Here is a 13930-nt window from a genome sequence, read left to right as displayed (position 1 = left end):
TGTATATCTTTGTGTACACTGTATGGGAGCGTAAAACTGTTTTCATTGGATTGTTAACCTCAGGGCCTGTTCTCAACAAGGTCCACCTGGGCAGTAACCTTGTGGGGGAAAACTGTATAAAAGAGCAGTTTTGAGTAAAGTAAAGTTTTGAGTTATATTTCACCCTCAATCTAGAGTCCTGTCTCTCATTGGGGAATATGCTACAAGGGATTGCTATGTCCTTCATACACTCTTGGATAATCACTAAGCTTTTGTAAGAGCTTGTGTAAGAGCTTGTTCTTGTTCCTGCTTCACTCTCTGGGGAAAGAGGTTCACCCACGGGAACATGGAGCCTTGTCATAGGTCCAGGGTGGGTAGGAGACGGCGAGACCCTAACCAAGCTGCGGCGGTTCGTGGGGTCTGAAGTGGTTACAGTGTCTGGTGGAGTGCTTGGAGCCCTCGGGAAGCACTAGGAGCATCCGTCAACGGAGGTACCTGGTCGGGGTGCCGGTTGATCCATTACAAGCACCAATCGACCCTCAGCAGGGGACCCAGGAGGTATCCCTAGCCACACAACAGGCACAAGGCAGGACAGAGGGCCCTGGCAATAGCCCCCACCAGGTACAATCTCGCCCTGCACAGCCGATTGTCCGGTCACTGGCAGTGCACCCCCCCCCGCCCCCATTGCCAGCATGGAGCCCCGGTCCCACACCAGGGGGTGTCCAGACCACCCATACAGACCCGCAATAGTGGAGGGGGTTGGGGGACAGGTGAGGGGGTGCCAGGAAGGAGGAGAACCCGGGGGTCCGACCTCCCTATGGAGGGGCCCGCGTCCACCCCAAAACTCTCCAGGGGAAGAGGGGGGACAGCTACTCACTACTCACCATAACAGGAACCAGGCGGGCACTGCTGCAGACAGATCCGCCTCTCCATGGAAATGGGGGGAGCTATCAGGCCAGGAGGAACGCTGCGACTCAGGTCAAGGCCAGATCATTTGCGACCTCACGAGCCATTTAACTCGCAGGGCGAGCCCCCGTCCAGTGGGGCTATGTCACGGCCAACCTAGTCCGGAGCGGAGGCCTGCACATGCTCGCTGGGCCAGACTGGGGTGACCACTGGATCTATATTATCCAGCCTGTCGCCTAGTCTGGCGGTTAATTGTAGGTCTCTCAGGAAAAATCTAGGAGGAAAACATTTTCCATCTAAAAAATGTTGCCAGGACCAACGATCCCAACAAGGAACTAAGTCCTTTCTCCTGACTAGGCAGAAAAAAAAAAACTGAGTGGCTATAGCAGAAAGAGAGTATACCCCCTGGGACTGCCCATGGGTGTAGCCAGAATTCTTTTCTGCCTAGTGTCCTACTCCTGTAGGGGGCAGTATAACCCAAAGGTTAAGAATACCAGAAGCTGTGTCCATCAATGAACGAAAGAGAAAAATAGATTTACTTTGCATAGAGAATTTTGACTTTGCAAGGTTAGTAAATGTGGCAGTGAGCATGCTCTGAACAGAAACCTTTGCTGCCCATAGATACATATGTGCGGCACATAGGCGGTAATCCCAAGCTCTTTCCTGCAACACATATGCATTGCATTGAAGTTAAGCGGTTAATTTTAATGGGCTGCCTTAAATTGTACCAGAAGGGATAGCAAAAAGGACATGCATCATTATTAGCAACAGCACACCACAATGCACATTCCCTTAGTGCGTTGGGGTGCCATTTAAAGTGAATGATAAATATAGACAAAGAAAAAATGGCAAAATAGTGCACTAGCCTGTGTATGGTGCATGAACAAGCATATAAACGAGCCTCACAAGGCATTTTAAACCTCAACTTTAACGCAGTAATAAGCTAAAAACCAAAAAGGTTATATATTATAGCTTACCAATCTTTAAAACGTGGTGGCTTCATTGAGTTTCTTTTAGTTCTTTTCCTTTGTTTTCACATGGTGATCTGAGCAGTAACACACTTCCTATCCTATGGCGTCTCCATTCAGGATGGAGAAGCAGGGCTGCCCGTTGAAATTACGGGGCCCAGTGCAGCCTACCTGACCTTGCAGCCCCGCACCCCGCCCAAGGCATCCCTAAGGAAGCCTCAAGGCACCCCAGGGTGCCTGGGCATCCTGGTTGAAAAAGGCTGCTCTAATATATGGAGTTTAATCACTTTACCTCCGCTCACATGGAGGCTACTGCGGCAAAGTGCGCCGATCCTGTCCAGCGACGTAGACCTACGTCGCTGGACTCCGCCCCTTGTGGGCAGCGCTCGCGCGCCGCCGGAGGCTCGCTCCCGCTGTGTTCATTCACAGCGGGAGTCGGGCCAGCGGAGGAGCAGCGGCGATTGCCGCTGCTCTGCCCCGATCGTCGGGGATCGAGTCTGGAGATCCGCCCGCTGTGTGTAAACACAGCGGGCGGATCTCCATAGTGACAGGGACTGACAGATCGGAGTGTTCAGCATAGCTGGACATCCGATCTGTCCTTCTGTCACACAGTCACCTCCCCCCCCACACGTCAGTAAGCACCAGGCATACATTAACCCCTCCCTCTCCAATAAAATTAACCCCTTCCCTGCCAGTGTCATTTTTACAGTAACAGTGCATATATATAGCACTGATTACTGTAGAAATGTCACTGGTACCCCCAAAAGTGTCAAAAATGTCAGTCAAGGGTCCGATCTGTCCGCCGCAATGTCGCAGTCCCGCCAAAAAAAATAAATAAAAATCGCAGATCACCGCCATTACGCGTTAAAAAAAAAACACCAAAAAGCGATTTTTTTTTACTAAACATAGGTAGCAGAAAACAAATTGGCCAAAAATTTAAAAAAAATTTGATTTTTACATTTTTTTGGGGGGGAATTTCATATAAAAAAATGTGAAAAATATATTTTTCAAAATAAACGCTCTTTTTTTGTTTATAGCGCAAAAAGTAAAAAAATCGCACAGGTGATCAAATACCACCAAAAGAAAGCTCTGTTTGTGGGAAAAAAAAGGACGTAAATTTCGTTTGGGTACGGCGTCGCACGACCGCGCAATTGTCAGTTAAAGTCGCACAGCGCCGAATCGCAAAAAGTGGCCTGGACGGAAGACAGCAAAATCCTCCGGTGGTAAAGTGGTTAAAGGCAAGTCAAAATTCCTCTCATCTTAATTGTACCGTACAAGACACTTATTCATACATCATGGGACATCCCAAAGCAATAAAATATGAGAGTGGGCAACAACTAGGTAAAAACCATGCCAACAGGCCCAACCACAAGGGTAAAAACTAGGGTCAGAATGCTGTTACAAAAACCTTGAGACCAAAGCTGCATTAGCAGAAGATTCAGGCACCAAGTACCTTGAAAAAGTATGAACAGAAAACCAGGTGATGGTCTTAGAGAGCTTCAAGTTTAAGATGCTCCAACAATGTGGTGGAGGGCGTTTGGTTTTGAAAGTGAGCTCTAAACGCTTAACCATCTTAGGCATCTAGCAATGGTGGGTTTGCAGGACGGCCAACATATAAGAGGATAATAAAGAAACCACACCGGCCTACTTTAGGGTGGGACCACTGCCTGCCGTACCTTTCAGCCAAAGGCTAGATCTTGCTGAGACATCACCTTTTACCTTACCGCCACACAGTAATGCTTCAGAAAAGTGTCATGGCTGGACCAGGTGACTGCACTGTGCATCTGTTCCCAGGAAGCTCCTGCTTTTTTTTAGTCCAGGATGTTGCCAGTGCCCTTGCAGTGTGTGCCTTCAGCTTTGCTGGAACCAGAACACCTGCAATCTCATAAGACAATGTTAATGGCTTGTCTAACCCACCTAGAGACTGAAGGTTTTGAAGCCTGCAGTCCTTTTCTTCGTCCAGAGAAGAGGATCAGAAGATGAATAGAACTCCTAAACTCCCTGATCCTCTATAGGCAAGTGAGGAGGCACCTCCTCACATCTAAGCATTGACAATTCATTTATTTTTCATTCTTAGGGTTACCACACACGGATGGAAATAAATTATCTCCTGCTTCCTGTGAAAAGAAGATGCTATCATGGGCAGATATAGGGGATCACCCTATCTGGGAAGATTAACATAAATGGTTCTTTAATAGAAAGACCTTGTAAATCCCCTACTCTTCTGGCTGTAGTGACAGCTAACCAGGAAGGCTAGTTTTGGAGGACCAAAAAACTTAAAGGGAACCTCTTCTATAGGTTCAAAAGGGCTGGACTGGTATACACCCAAAGTACAGCAAACCTATGACCCCCGTCACCACTGAATGTTGGAATGTCAGTTTGTGAACAATGTTCAATATACCACTCCTTATGGATCTGTCTGCAATTAATCGGGTGTCCTACCTGAAGTGTAACATAGATGTTCTTAACAAGCCTTTAAAGTTGCACACTTGATTAATACCAGTGTGGTTATAACACAAATGACACTGGAAGCCCTTGTGCATTTCTGACTTAGCAGTTAGGGTACATCCAAGTACCAACAGAAATGTTACGAACAACAATAAAGTGCATTCCACATTGTGTATTTCTGAGACGCCGCCAGACCAGGCATAAAGTCAGTCATGGTGATATGAACTAAAAAATAGACAGCAGAGGGCAAGCTTTATACAAGCATAATATTAACATTTACTTTATTAGCACTTTATTCTTTTTGCACATATTCACTTTAGCGCTGTACCCCCATTTGTTAATAATATTACCTACTTTCTAGTGAAAAAGTTTTGGTATAGCAGCTCAGTGATCTTTTATTTTATTTTAATTATTGATTGCGCTGATTTTTCACTTTGCACAGTTTATACGGGTCCCTCTCAAAAAATTAGCATATTGTGATAAAGTGCATTATTTTCTGTAATGTACTGATAAACATTAGACTTTTATATTTTAGATTCATTACACACAACTGAAGTAGTGCAAGCCTTTTATTGTTTTAATATTGATGATTTTGGCATACAGCTCATGAAAACCCCAAATTCTTATCTAAAAAAATTAGCATATTTCATCCGACCAATAAAAGAAAAGTGTTTTAATACAAAAAATTCAACCTTCAAATTATTATGTTCAGTTATGCACTCAATACTTGGTAGGGAATCCTTTTGCAGAAATGACTGCTTCAATGCGGCGTGGCATGGAGGCAATCAGCCTGTGGCACTGCTGAGGTGTTATGGAGGCCCAGGATGCTTCGATAGCGGCCTTGAGCTCATCCAGAGTGTTGGGTCTTGCGTCTCTCAACTTTCTCTTCACAACATCCCACAGATTCTCTATGGGGTTCAGGTCAGGAGAGTTGGCAGGCCAATTGAGCACAGTAACACCATGGTCAGTAAACCATTTACCAGTGGTTTTGGCACTGTGAGCAGGTGCCAGGTAGTGCTGAAAAATGAAATCTTCATCTCCATAAAGCTTTTCAGCAGATGGAAGCATGAAGTGCTCCAAAATCTCCGGATAGCTAGCTGCATTGACCCTGCCCTTGATAAAACACAGTGGACCAACACCAGCAGCTGACATGGCACCCCAGACATTCACTGACTGTGGGTACTTGACACTGGACTTCAGGCATTTTGGCATTTCCCTCTCCCCAGTCTTCCTCCAGACTCAGTCTACTGCTTCCGAAGGTCCCCCAAGGTCTGGAATCGGTCCTTCTCCACAATCTTCCTCAGGGTCCGGTCACCTCTTCTCGTTGTGCAGCGTTTTCTGCCACACTTTTTCCTTCCCACAGACTTCCCACTGAGGTGCCTTGATACAGCACTCTGGGAACAGGCTATTCGTTCAGAAATTTCTTTCTGTGTCTTACCCTCTTGCTTGAGGGTGTCAATGATGGCCTTCTGGACAGCAGTCAGGTCTTCAGCAGTCTTACCCATGATTGCGGTTTTGAGTAATGAACCAGCCTGGGAGTTTTTAAAAGCCTCAGGAATCTTTTGCAGGTGTTTAGTTAACCACTTAAGCCCCGGAAGATTTTACCCCCTTCCTGACCAGGGGGTATTTTGCGATTCGGCACTGCGTGACTTTAACGGACAATTGCGCGGTCGTGCGACGCTGTATCTAAACGAATTTGGCGTCCTTTTTTTCCCACAAACAGAGCTTTCTTTTGGTGGTATTTGATCACCTGTGCGATTTTTTGATCATGCGCTATAAACAAAAAAAGAGCGTAAATTTTGCAAAAATAACAATATTTTTCACATTTTTTTATATGAAATTCCCCCCCCAAAAAATGTAAAAATCAAAATTTAACATTTTCGGCCAATTTGTTTTATGCTACCTATGTTGGTAAAAAAAAAGAAAAAAAAATCGCGAAAATCGTATTTTGATTGGTTTGCGCAAAAGTTATCGCGTTTACTAACAAAGGGAAAGATTTTTGTCATTTTTGTTGTTTTTTTTTTTTAACGCGTAATGGCGGCGATCTGCGATTTTTTTTGCGGTACTGCGACATTGCGGCGGACAGATCGGACCCTTGACTGACATTTTTGACACTTTTGGGGTTACCAGTGACATTTCCACAGTAATCAGTGCTATACATATGCACTGTTACTGTAAAAATACATTGGCAGTGAAGGGGTTAACTTTTTTTTTTTTTAAAGGGAGGGGCTATGTGTGTCCCTAGGGGCGTGCTTTCTACTGTGATTGGCTGTGGCTTCAGATGTATGAACAGTGATCAACGGTTCTACATAGTAGAACCGTATGATCATCCTTCATACACAGGGGAGAATGACAGGCAGCTTGTTTACACAAGCCGCCTGACTTTCTCCCTCTCCCCCGACGATCGCAGAGTGACCGGCGGACATCGGGTCCGCCGGTCACACGCGCAGGGGGGGGGGGGTCCGTGACCACGCGGGAGCGCGCCTCCGGCGGCGCACGCTCGCTCCCTAGACCCTCACAGGCTAGCGACGTAGACCTACGTCGCTTTGCCTGTGAGGGGCTGACCGCCGACGTAGATAGTCGTGCGGCGGTCGGCAAGTGGTTAATTAGTTGATTCAGATGATTAGGTTAATAGCTCGTTTAGAGAACCTTTACATGATATGCTAATTTTTTGAGATAGGAATTTTGGGTTTTCATGAGCTGTATGCCAAAATCATCAATATTAAAACAATAAAAGGCTTGCACTACTTCAGTTGTGTGTAATGAATCTAAAATATATGAAAGTCTAATGTTTATCAGTACATTACAGAAAATAATGAACTTTATCACAATATGCTAATTTTTTGAGAGGGACCTGTATAAGCATAGCTTGGACTCTAGATACTAAACCTTCCTCCACCAGAGGAGAACCAGGGTAGTTCCAAATAATGGAACAGCCCATTCAGACTGGCGCGATCCAACTTCGGCGCGACTTGCAGGGACTTCACATAATGGAAGTCTATGCAAGTCGCTCCCAGGTCGCCCCAAAGTAGCACAGGACCCTTTTTCTAAGTCGGAGCGACTTGTGTCGCTCCTATTAGAACGGGTCCTGTACTACTTAATGGCGAGCAACCGACTGCGACTTGTCAGGCTGACAAGTCGCGCTAGTCTGAATGGACTCTAAGGTGGGTGTATACACCAGATTAGCTGTTACCCTACCTTGTATGAGTAGGTGACGTTATCCTACATACCCACAGGTGGGAATCCAAGTCTCCTAACATCTAAGGTCTTAACGAGCACAGACCTGGAGATCAATTAAGTCAGCCTTAGGAAGGGCTGGACACAATTTTAGCTTGGAAGCAATCAGACACCCGAAGGGCTTCACAAGCAACCATTGACTACAGGTTAATAAATGTAGCTTTTTGTATCTAAGTTTTTGCACCCCCCAAAAAAAAAAAAAAAAATCACCAAACCGAGTTGCAGAAAACAATGCATCTAGTTCATCACAGAGTGGGCAGTAGCCCAAACCACTAGGGGTCCCAATTAACTCTTAGGCTCTGTTTCCACTGGTGCGACTTCCCTGGTCCTCTGCTACTTAAAGTTGCAGCGACTTTGGAAAGGTGCCTGCACTACTTTGATGCACCTTTTAGTACAATTTTTATCTGATATTGCACTCTGACTAGAGGTTGTATCAAAGTCGCACAGCAAATCGCGCGACTTTGCCGTTGTACTAGTTGAAATGTAGCCTTACACACCAACTGATCTAACGGTAGTGTAAGGATGAAAACAATAGGTTGCCATTTTTTAAGTTGTTACACATTGCATGTTAAACATAGCAGGCAAATCCATAAGAAACAAAGGTTCCTCAAGGGTACCCCTTACTGTGTCTCTTCACCATATGTGGAGAGATTCCGATTATCTGGCGTGCAATGCTGACCAGGGGAAAAAAAAAAAAACTGTGGAATTACCCATGTAACCTTCAGGTTACTGAACTCCACCTTACATTCCCATTCTCCTTCACTAGAAACACCCTTATCGATGTAAAAATAGGGTTTATAGTGAGGAACTAGCAACTTAAAGTTGCAATGACCACAGCATCTCCTGATTTTAAGAGGAGGATGTGGACCTGGGTCTAGCTGAAGCTTCTGGGTTACTTACCCCAGTGTTAAAGGGAAAGATTGTAGTACCCTCATTAAGGGAGGGAGTACTATGACAAGCCAAAGAACCCACCTGGCTTCAATCAGGGATACTGCTGCTAAGCTCCCCAGGTAAAAGAAAGTACACACCATTGTTGTTTTTCCCCCTTTTTACCACAGCCATAGGGCTTGCTTTTCTATCCTCCTGAACTCAGGGAAAGGAGGCATTCTTATATTAACTTTGAGGCCTCTTCACCTGCCAGTTTGTTAATACAGGTGTAACAAAGAGGCTTTGTATATGATCAAGACAATCTATCCCAGCAGTTAGCATCTCTCTTAGAGGAGCTAGTGTTTAGCTGCAATAGGGGGTAATATGATAGAGGCCTCCTGGGTCCCGATAGGGACTTCTGCCAGAGAAGAGAAGATTACCAACCAATCACTCTTCCTGCAATATTCAGATGCATAGGCTACATTACCTAGGGTAAACATGGGGGTCACCAGAGCCTAATGACAGACATTGGAACAACCCCCCCCCCCCCCCCGCAGACAAGGAAAAAAACAAATCCGGTCATTTAGTGGTAGCCACCCTGAGCGACTTTTCCTCTTCCATGAGGCGAGTAGCAGTGGGCTTTTCCTTGGCAGCCTTCCTGTTTTTTGGGCTGACTCTGCCATGTTACCGCCAAGTGGCTTAAGCGTCTCCTCCCGATAATCTCTTCCTTATCACACTGCGCATGCCCCGACTATATATATATATATATATATATATATATTACACACATACATATATACATACACACACACACACACACACACACACATACATACATACATATACACACACAATACTCAGCTAGGTGATGCAGCATCAATCTGATGCTGCACCTGTCCCCCGCTGCTCCTAGAACAGAGAAATGAGCAATCAAAGTCTGCTGATCTCTTAGTTCTCAGTCATCACTGAACAGAGAGCTGGAGACTGCCAGTCACCGGATTTTTGCTCTGCCCCTCCAGCGCTCACTGTGGAGGGGCCAAGAGCTGCTAGCTTAGTTCTCTGAATGCAGCATTGACATGTTTACGTCACACCGCCCTCATTAACCACTTGCCGCCCCCCCACCGTCAAATGACGGCGGGATGGTGCGGCCATTGTTCTGGGCGGACGTCATATGACGTCCACCCATTCAGGCAGGGCAGGCGCGCAATCGTATGCGCGCCGCCCTGCACTGTCAGTGGCGGCGTGTCCCCGGGACGCGTCACCGGCAGGGGGGAAACAGCCAATGGGCATGGCTGTTTCCCACGTGATCGGCTGTGTTTCAATCACACAGCCGATCACAATAGCAAAGCCCGGAAGAAGACCGCGCATGCGCGATCGGGAGCACGCAGCGCAGTCATGTCGGTGGCTCTGTGTTCCCTAGGAACACAGCTAGTCACCGGCAGTAGTAAACAGTCACTGACAGTGGCTGTTTACTATGTGATCGGCTGTGAATCCATTCATTCACAGCCGATCACAAAATGTAAACACAGAGCAGTAACTCACTGTTACTAGCTCTTCTCCCCTCACACAGTTTCCAGTGTGAGGAGAGCAGAGACAGACAGTGAGTTACTGCTCTGTACACCTGTAAAAGTAAAATCACAGCAATAAAGGTCCCCACACAGTCCTCAGCCCACCCCAATTGCACCTGTCACCCAACAGTCACCTCATCAGTGCCCAGAAATTGCCACCCATAAAGCTACCTTCACATGCGAGCGTAGCGATTGTGGGCAGAATCACAGCGATTCTGCCCGCGACCCGGAAATCATTGCAAATCGCGGGACGCCTGTGCGTTGCCCGTGATTTGCAATAGCACCCCAAACGCTGTGCAATGTTGCCACGATTTCCGCCTGCCGAAACACGGTAACATCGCACAAACAACGCATGGCACCCAAAAAAGGTACAAGAGCTTATTTGGGGTACAAGAGCTTCTTTCGCCGCGATCATTAGAGCGAGAGCAATAATTTGAGCCCTAGACCTCCTCTGTAACTCTAAGCTGGTAACCTGTAGAAATTTTTAAAATGTTGCCTTTGGGGATTTTTTAAGTACCAATGTTTGGCGCCATTCTGTGAGCGTTCGCAATTTTGAAGCATGACATGTTGGGTATCTAATTACTCGGCGTAACATTATCTTTCACATTATGGAAAAAAACTGGGCTAAATTTACTGGTTTCTAATTTTTTAATTAAAAAAAATTGCATTTGGAAGACTGCTGCGCAAAGATGGTGTGATAACAAATATTGCAACTATCTCCATTTTATTCTCTAGGGTCTCTGCTAAAACAAAATATATAATGTTTGGGGGTTCTAAGTAGTTTTCTAGCAAAAAAAAATGATTTAAGCTTGTAAACACCAAGTGTCAAAAATAGGCCCAATCTTAAAGTGGATAAAAGGACAACTTTGTGTAAAGTGCTACTTGGATGTTGGGCCTCTGTATGTGGCTAGGCTGTATAAAAGTGTTACACGTGGTATCGCCATACTCAGGAATAGCAGAATATATTTTGGGGTGCAATTTTTGCTATGTACATGCTATGTGTTAGACATATCGCATAAATGGACAGCTTTGTGTAAAAAAAATGCGTTTTCATTTTCTTTCCACATTTTCCAAAAACTTGTGGGAAAAAAATTACATATTCAAAAGACTCATTATGCTTTAAAAATTATACGTTAGGCTGTTTGCTTTCCAAAATGGGGTCATTTTATGGGGGTTTCCATTGCCCTGGTGCTCCAGGGCCTTCAAAAGTGCGATAGGTTGTCAGGAAATGAAATGTGTAATTCGTGCTCCTAGAATGCTGGACGGTGCTACTTGGATGTTAGGCCCCTGTATGTGGCCAGGCTGTGAAAAAGTCTCACACATGTGGTATTGACATAATCAGGAGGAGTAGCAGAATGTATTTTGGGGTGCAATTTTTTCTATGTACATGCTATGTGTTGTAAATATTTCATAAATGGACAACTTTGTGTAAAAAAAATGCATTTTCATTTTCTTTCCACAGGTTCCAAAAACTTGTGGAAAAAAATGACACGTTCAAAAGACTCATTATGCCTCAAAAATTATACATTGGGTTGTTTGCTTTCCAAAATGGGGTCATTTTATGGGGGTTTCCATTGTCCTGGTGCTCCAGGGCCTAAAAGTGCAATAGGTTGTCAGGAAATTATATGTGTAATTTATGCTCCTAGAATGCCGGACGGTGCTACTTGGATGTTAGGCCTCTGTATGTGGCTAGGCTGTGAAAAAAGTCTCACCCGTGGTATCCCCATACTCAGGAGGAGTAGTAGAATGTGTTTTGGGGTGTAGTTGCAAGTATACATATGCTGTGTGAGAGAAATAACCTAATACGTCAATTTGTAAAAAAAATTTAAAAAACAATCTTAATTTTGCAAAGAATTGTGGGAAAAAATTACAACTTCAAAAAACTCACCATGCCCCTTATTAAATACCTTGGAATGTCTACTTTCCAAAAAGGGGTCATTTGGGGGGTATTTGTACTTTCCTGACTTTTTAGTGTCTCAAGAAATGAAATAGGCCTTCAGTATATCAGGTGTGATCAAGTGTGATAAATTTTTAATAATTAGCACCATAACTTGTGGACTCTAACTTTCACAAAGCTCAAATAATATACAATTATTTGGGTTATTTTTACCAAAGATAAGTAGCAGTATAAATTTTGGCCAAAATTTGTGAAGAAAAATGACTAATTTGCAAAATTTTATGACAGAAACAAAGAAAAATGCGTTTTTTCACAATATTTTCAGTATTTTTTTATTTAAAGCACAAAAAAGAAAAAACTTAGTAGTGATTAAATACCATCAAAAGAAAGCTCTATTTGTGTGAAAAAAAGGACACAAATTTTTTATGGGTACAGCGTTACATGACTGAGTAATTGTCATTCAAAGTGTGAGCGCTGAAAGCTAAAAATCGGTCTGGGTAGGAAGGGGGTGAAAGTGCACTGTAGGCAAGTGGTTAACCCTCCTAGCGGTAACCCCGAGCGTGACTCGGGGTGGATTTTCTGTGCTAGGATCGTTATCCCCGAGTCACACTCGGGGTGGATGGTCAGAGCGCGCAGCGGTCTCTTACCTTCTCCTGGCGATCCAACGATGATCTCCCATTGCGGAGATCGCCAGCCGTCTGAGATCCCCGCCGCTCGTCCGTCCTCCGTCGGTGTGATGACTTCCTAGTTCCATTCCCTGCAGCAGCAATGCTGCATGGGAGCGGAACTAGGGAGGGAAATTCAAACATTGAACGTTGCACAAAACACACACATAACATTATATATATATATATATATATATATATATATATATATATATATATATATATATATATATATATATATATATATATATATTATATATTATATATATGTATGTATGTATGTATGTGTATATATATACACACACACACACACACACACACACACACACACACACACATACATACATATATATACACACATACACACACACACATATATATATATACATACACACACATATATATATATATATATATATATATATATATATATATATATATATATATCGCATGAATTATAATCTAATCAATAATATAATTTTATATATATATATATATATATATATATATATATATATATATATATATATATATATATATAATATTAGATTATATATTATATAATAAAATTATATTATTGATTAGATTATAATTCATGCGTTTTTGTTTCAAATTTATCACATCTGGGATGTCTACTAGAGTCTTGTTTTGGTCAGGTTTAAGTCAGTAATTACTAAGAATTGTAGGCCTATAATACATAACGCCAAATTTCCATTAAAAAAAAATTGTACCGCTTTTGGTACAGAATTCCTGACAGAATCATACCGCCAGGGAGGTTAAGATGGTCCGACTGACATAACACTTTGTTGTGACCTGTCCAAAGGAAAAAGCAGTTTCCTTTCGGGGAAACGGTAAGCACATCAGATGTGAAGCGCAGCAGCTCTCTGGATTCTCCTCCAGGCATCTAACCATACTAAAAAAAATTTGTTTGATTGCTAGTAATGACATCATGGGCAACAAAAACTAAGATTTTAGAAAAAAACACCAGAACAGGGAGCAATTCTATTCAAAGGATAAGTTCCTTTTTTTTTTTTACCTTCAAAATAAATAATAAATGTGCATTAATCATTTTTTCTTGAATTGCAGCCTGCAAGACACCGCACCTGCAATCAGCAGATCACGGGTAAAATGCCAGGCTCCTGCAGACTCTCAGCTTTTTGCTCATACCCCCTGTATGGGCAGTAGTCAGGCAGTTACCTAACCATTAGGAAGAATCAATGAACTATGAGAACTACAAGCCATCTGCTGTGGTGGATGACGGTGCTTGTATTTGTTTGATTCATTAAATTATCCAATTAGAAACCGCAGTTTAATCTAGACAATCAGCAAACGTCACTGAAAACGGTGTGCCTGTGCAGCTGAATGTGGCTGTTCAGAGGCACTTCCTGAAACAGT

At 43.6% G+C, this 13930-nt stretch overlaps 1 protein-coding gene across 1 annotated transcript in view; it reads right to left on the bottom strand.

Annotated features, from left to right (window-relative positions):
• PRELID2 (PRELI domain containing 2) overlaps positions 1-13930 on the bottom strand; it is a 201437-nt gene that overhangs the window by 75003 nt on the left and 112504 nt on the right. The window lies entirely within an intron of this gene.

The sequence above is a fragment of the Pelophylax lessonae genome (genome assembly GCF_965119305.1).
Source record: "Pelophylax lessonae genome assembly, chromosome: 4".
Taxonomy (NCBI): domain Eukaryota; kingdom Metazoa; phylum Chordata; class Amphibia; order Anura; family Ranidae; genus Pelophylax; species Pelophylax lessonae.
The sequence above is the reverse complement of the archived record's forward strand: the minus strand, read 5'-3'. Positions and strand labels throughout refer to the sequence as shown.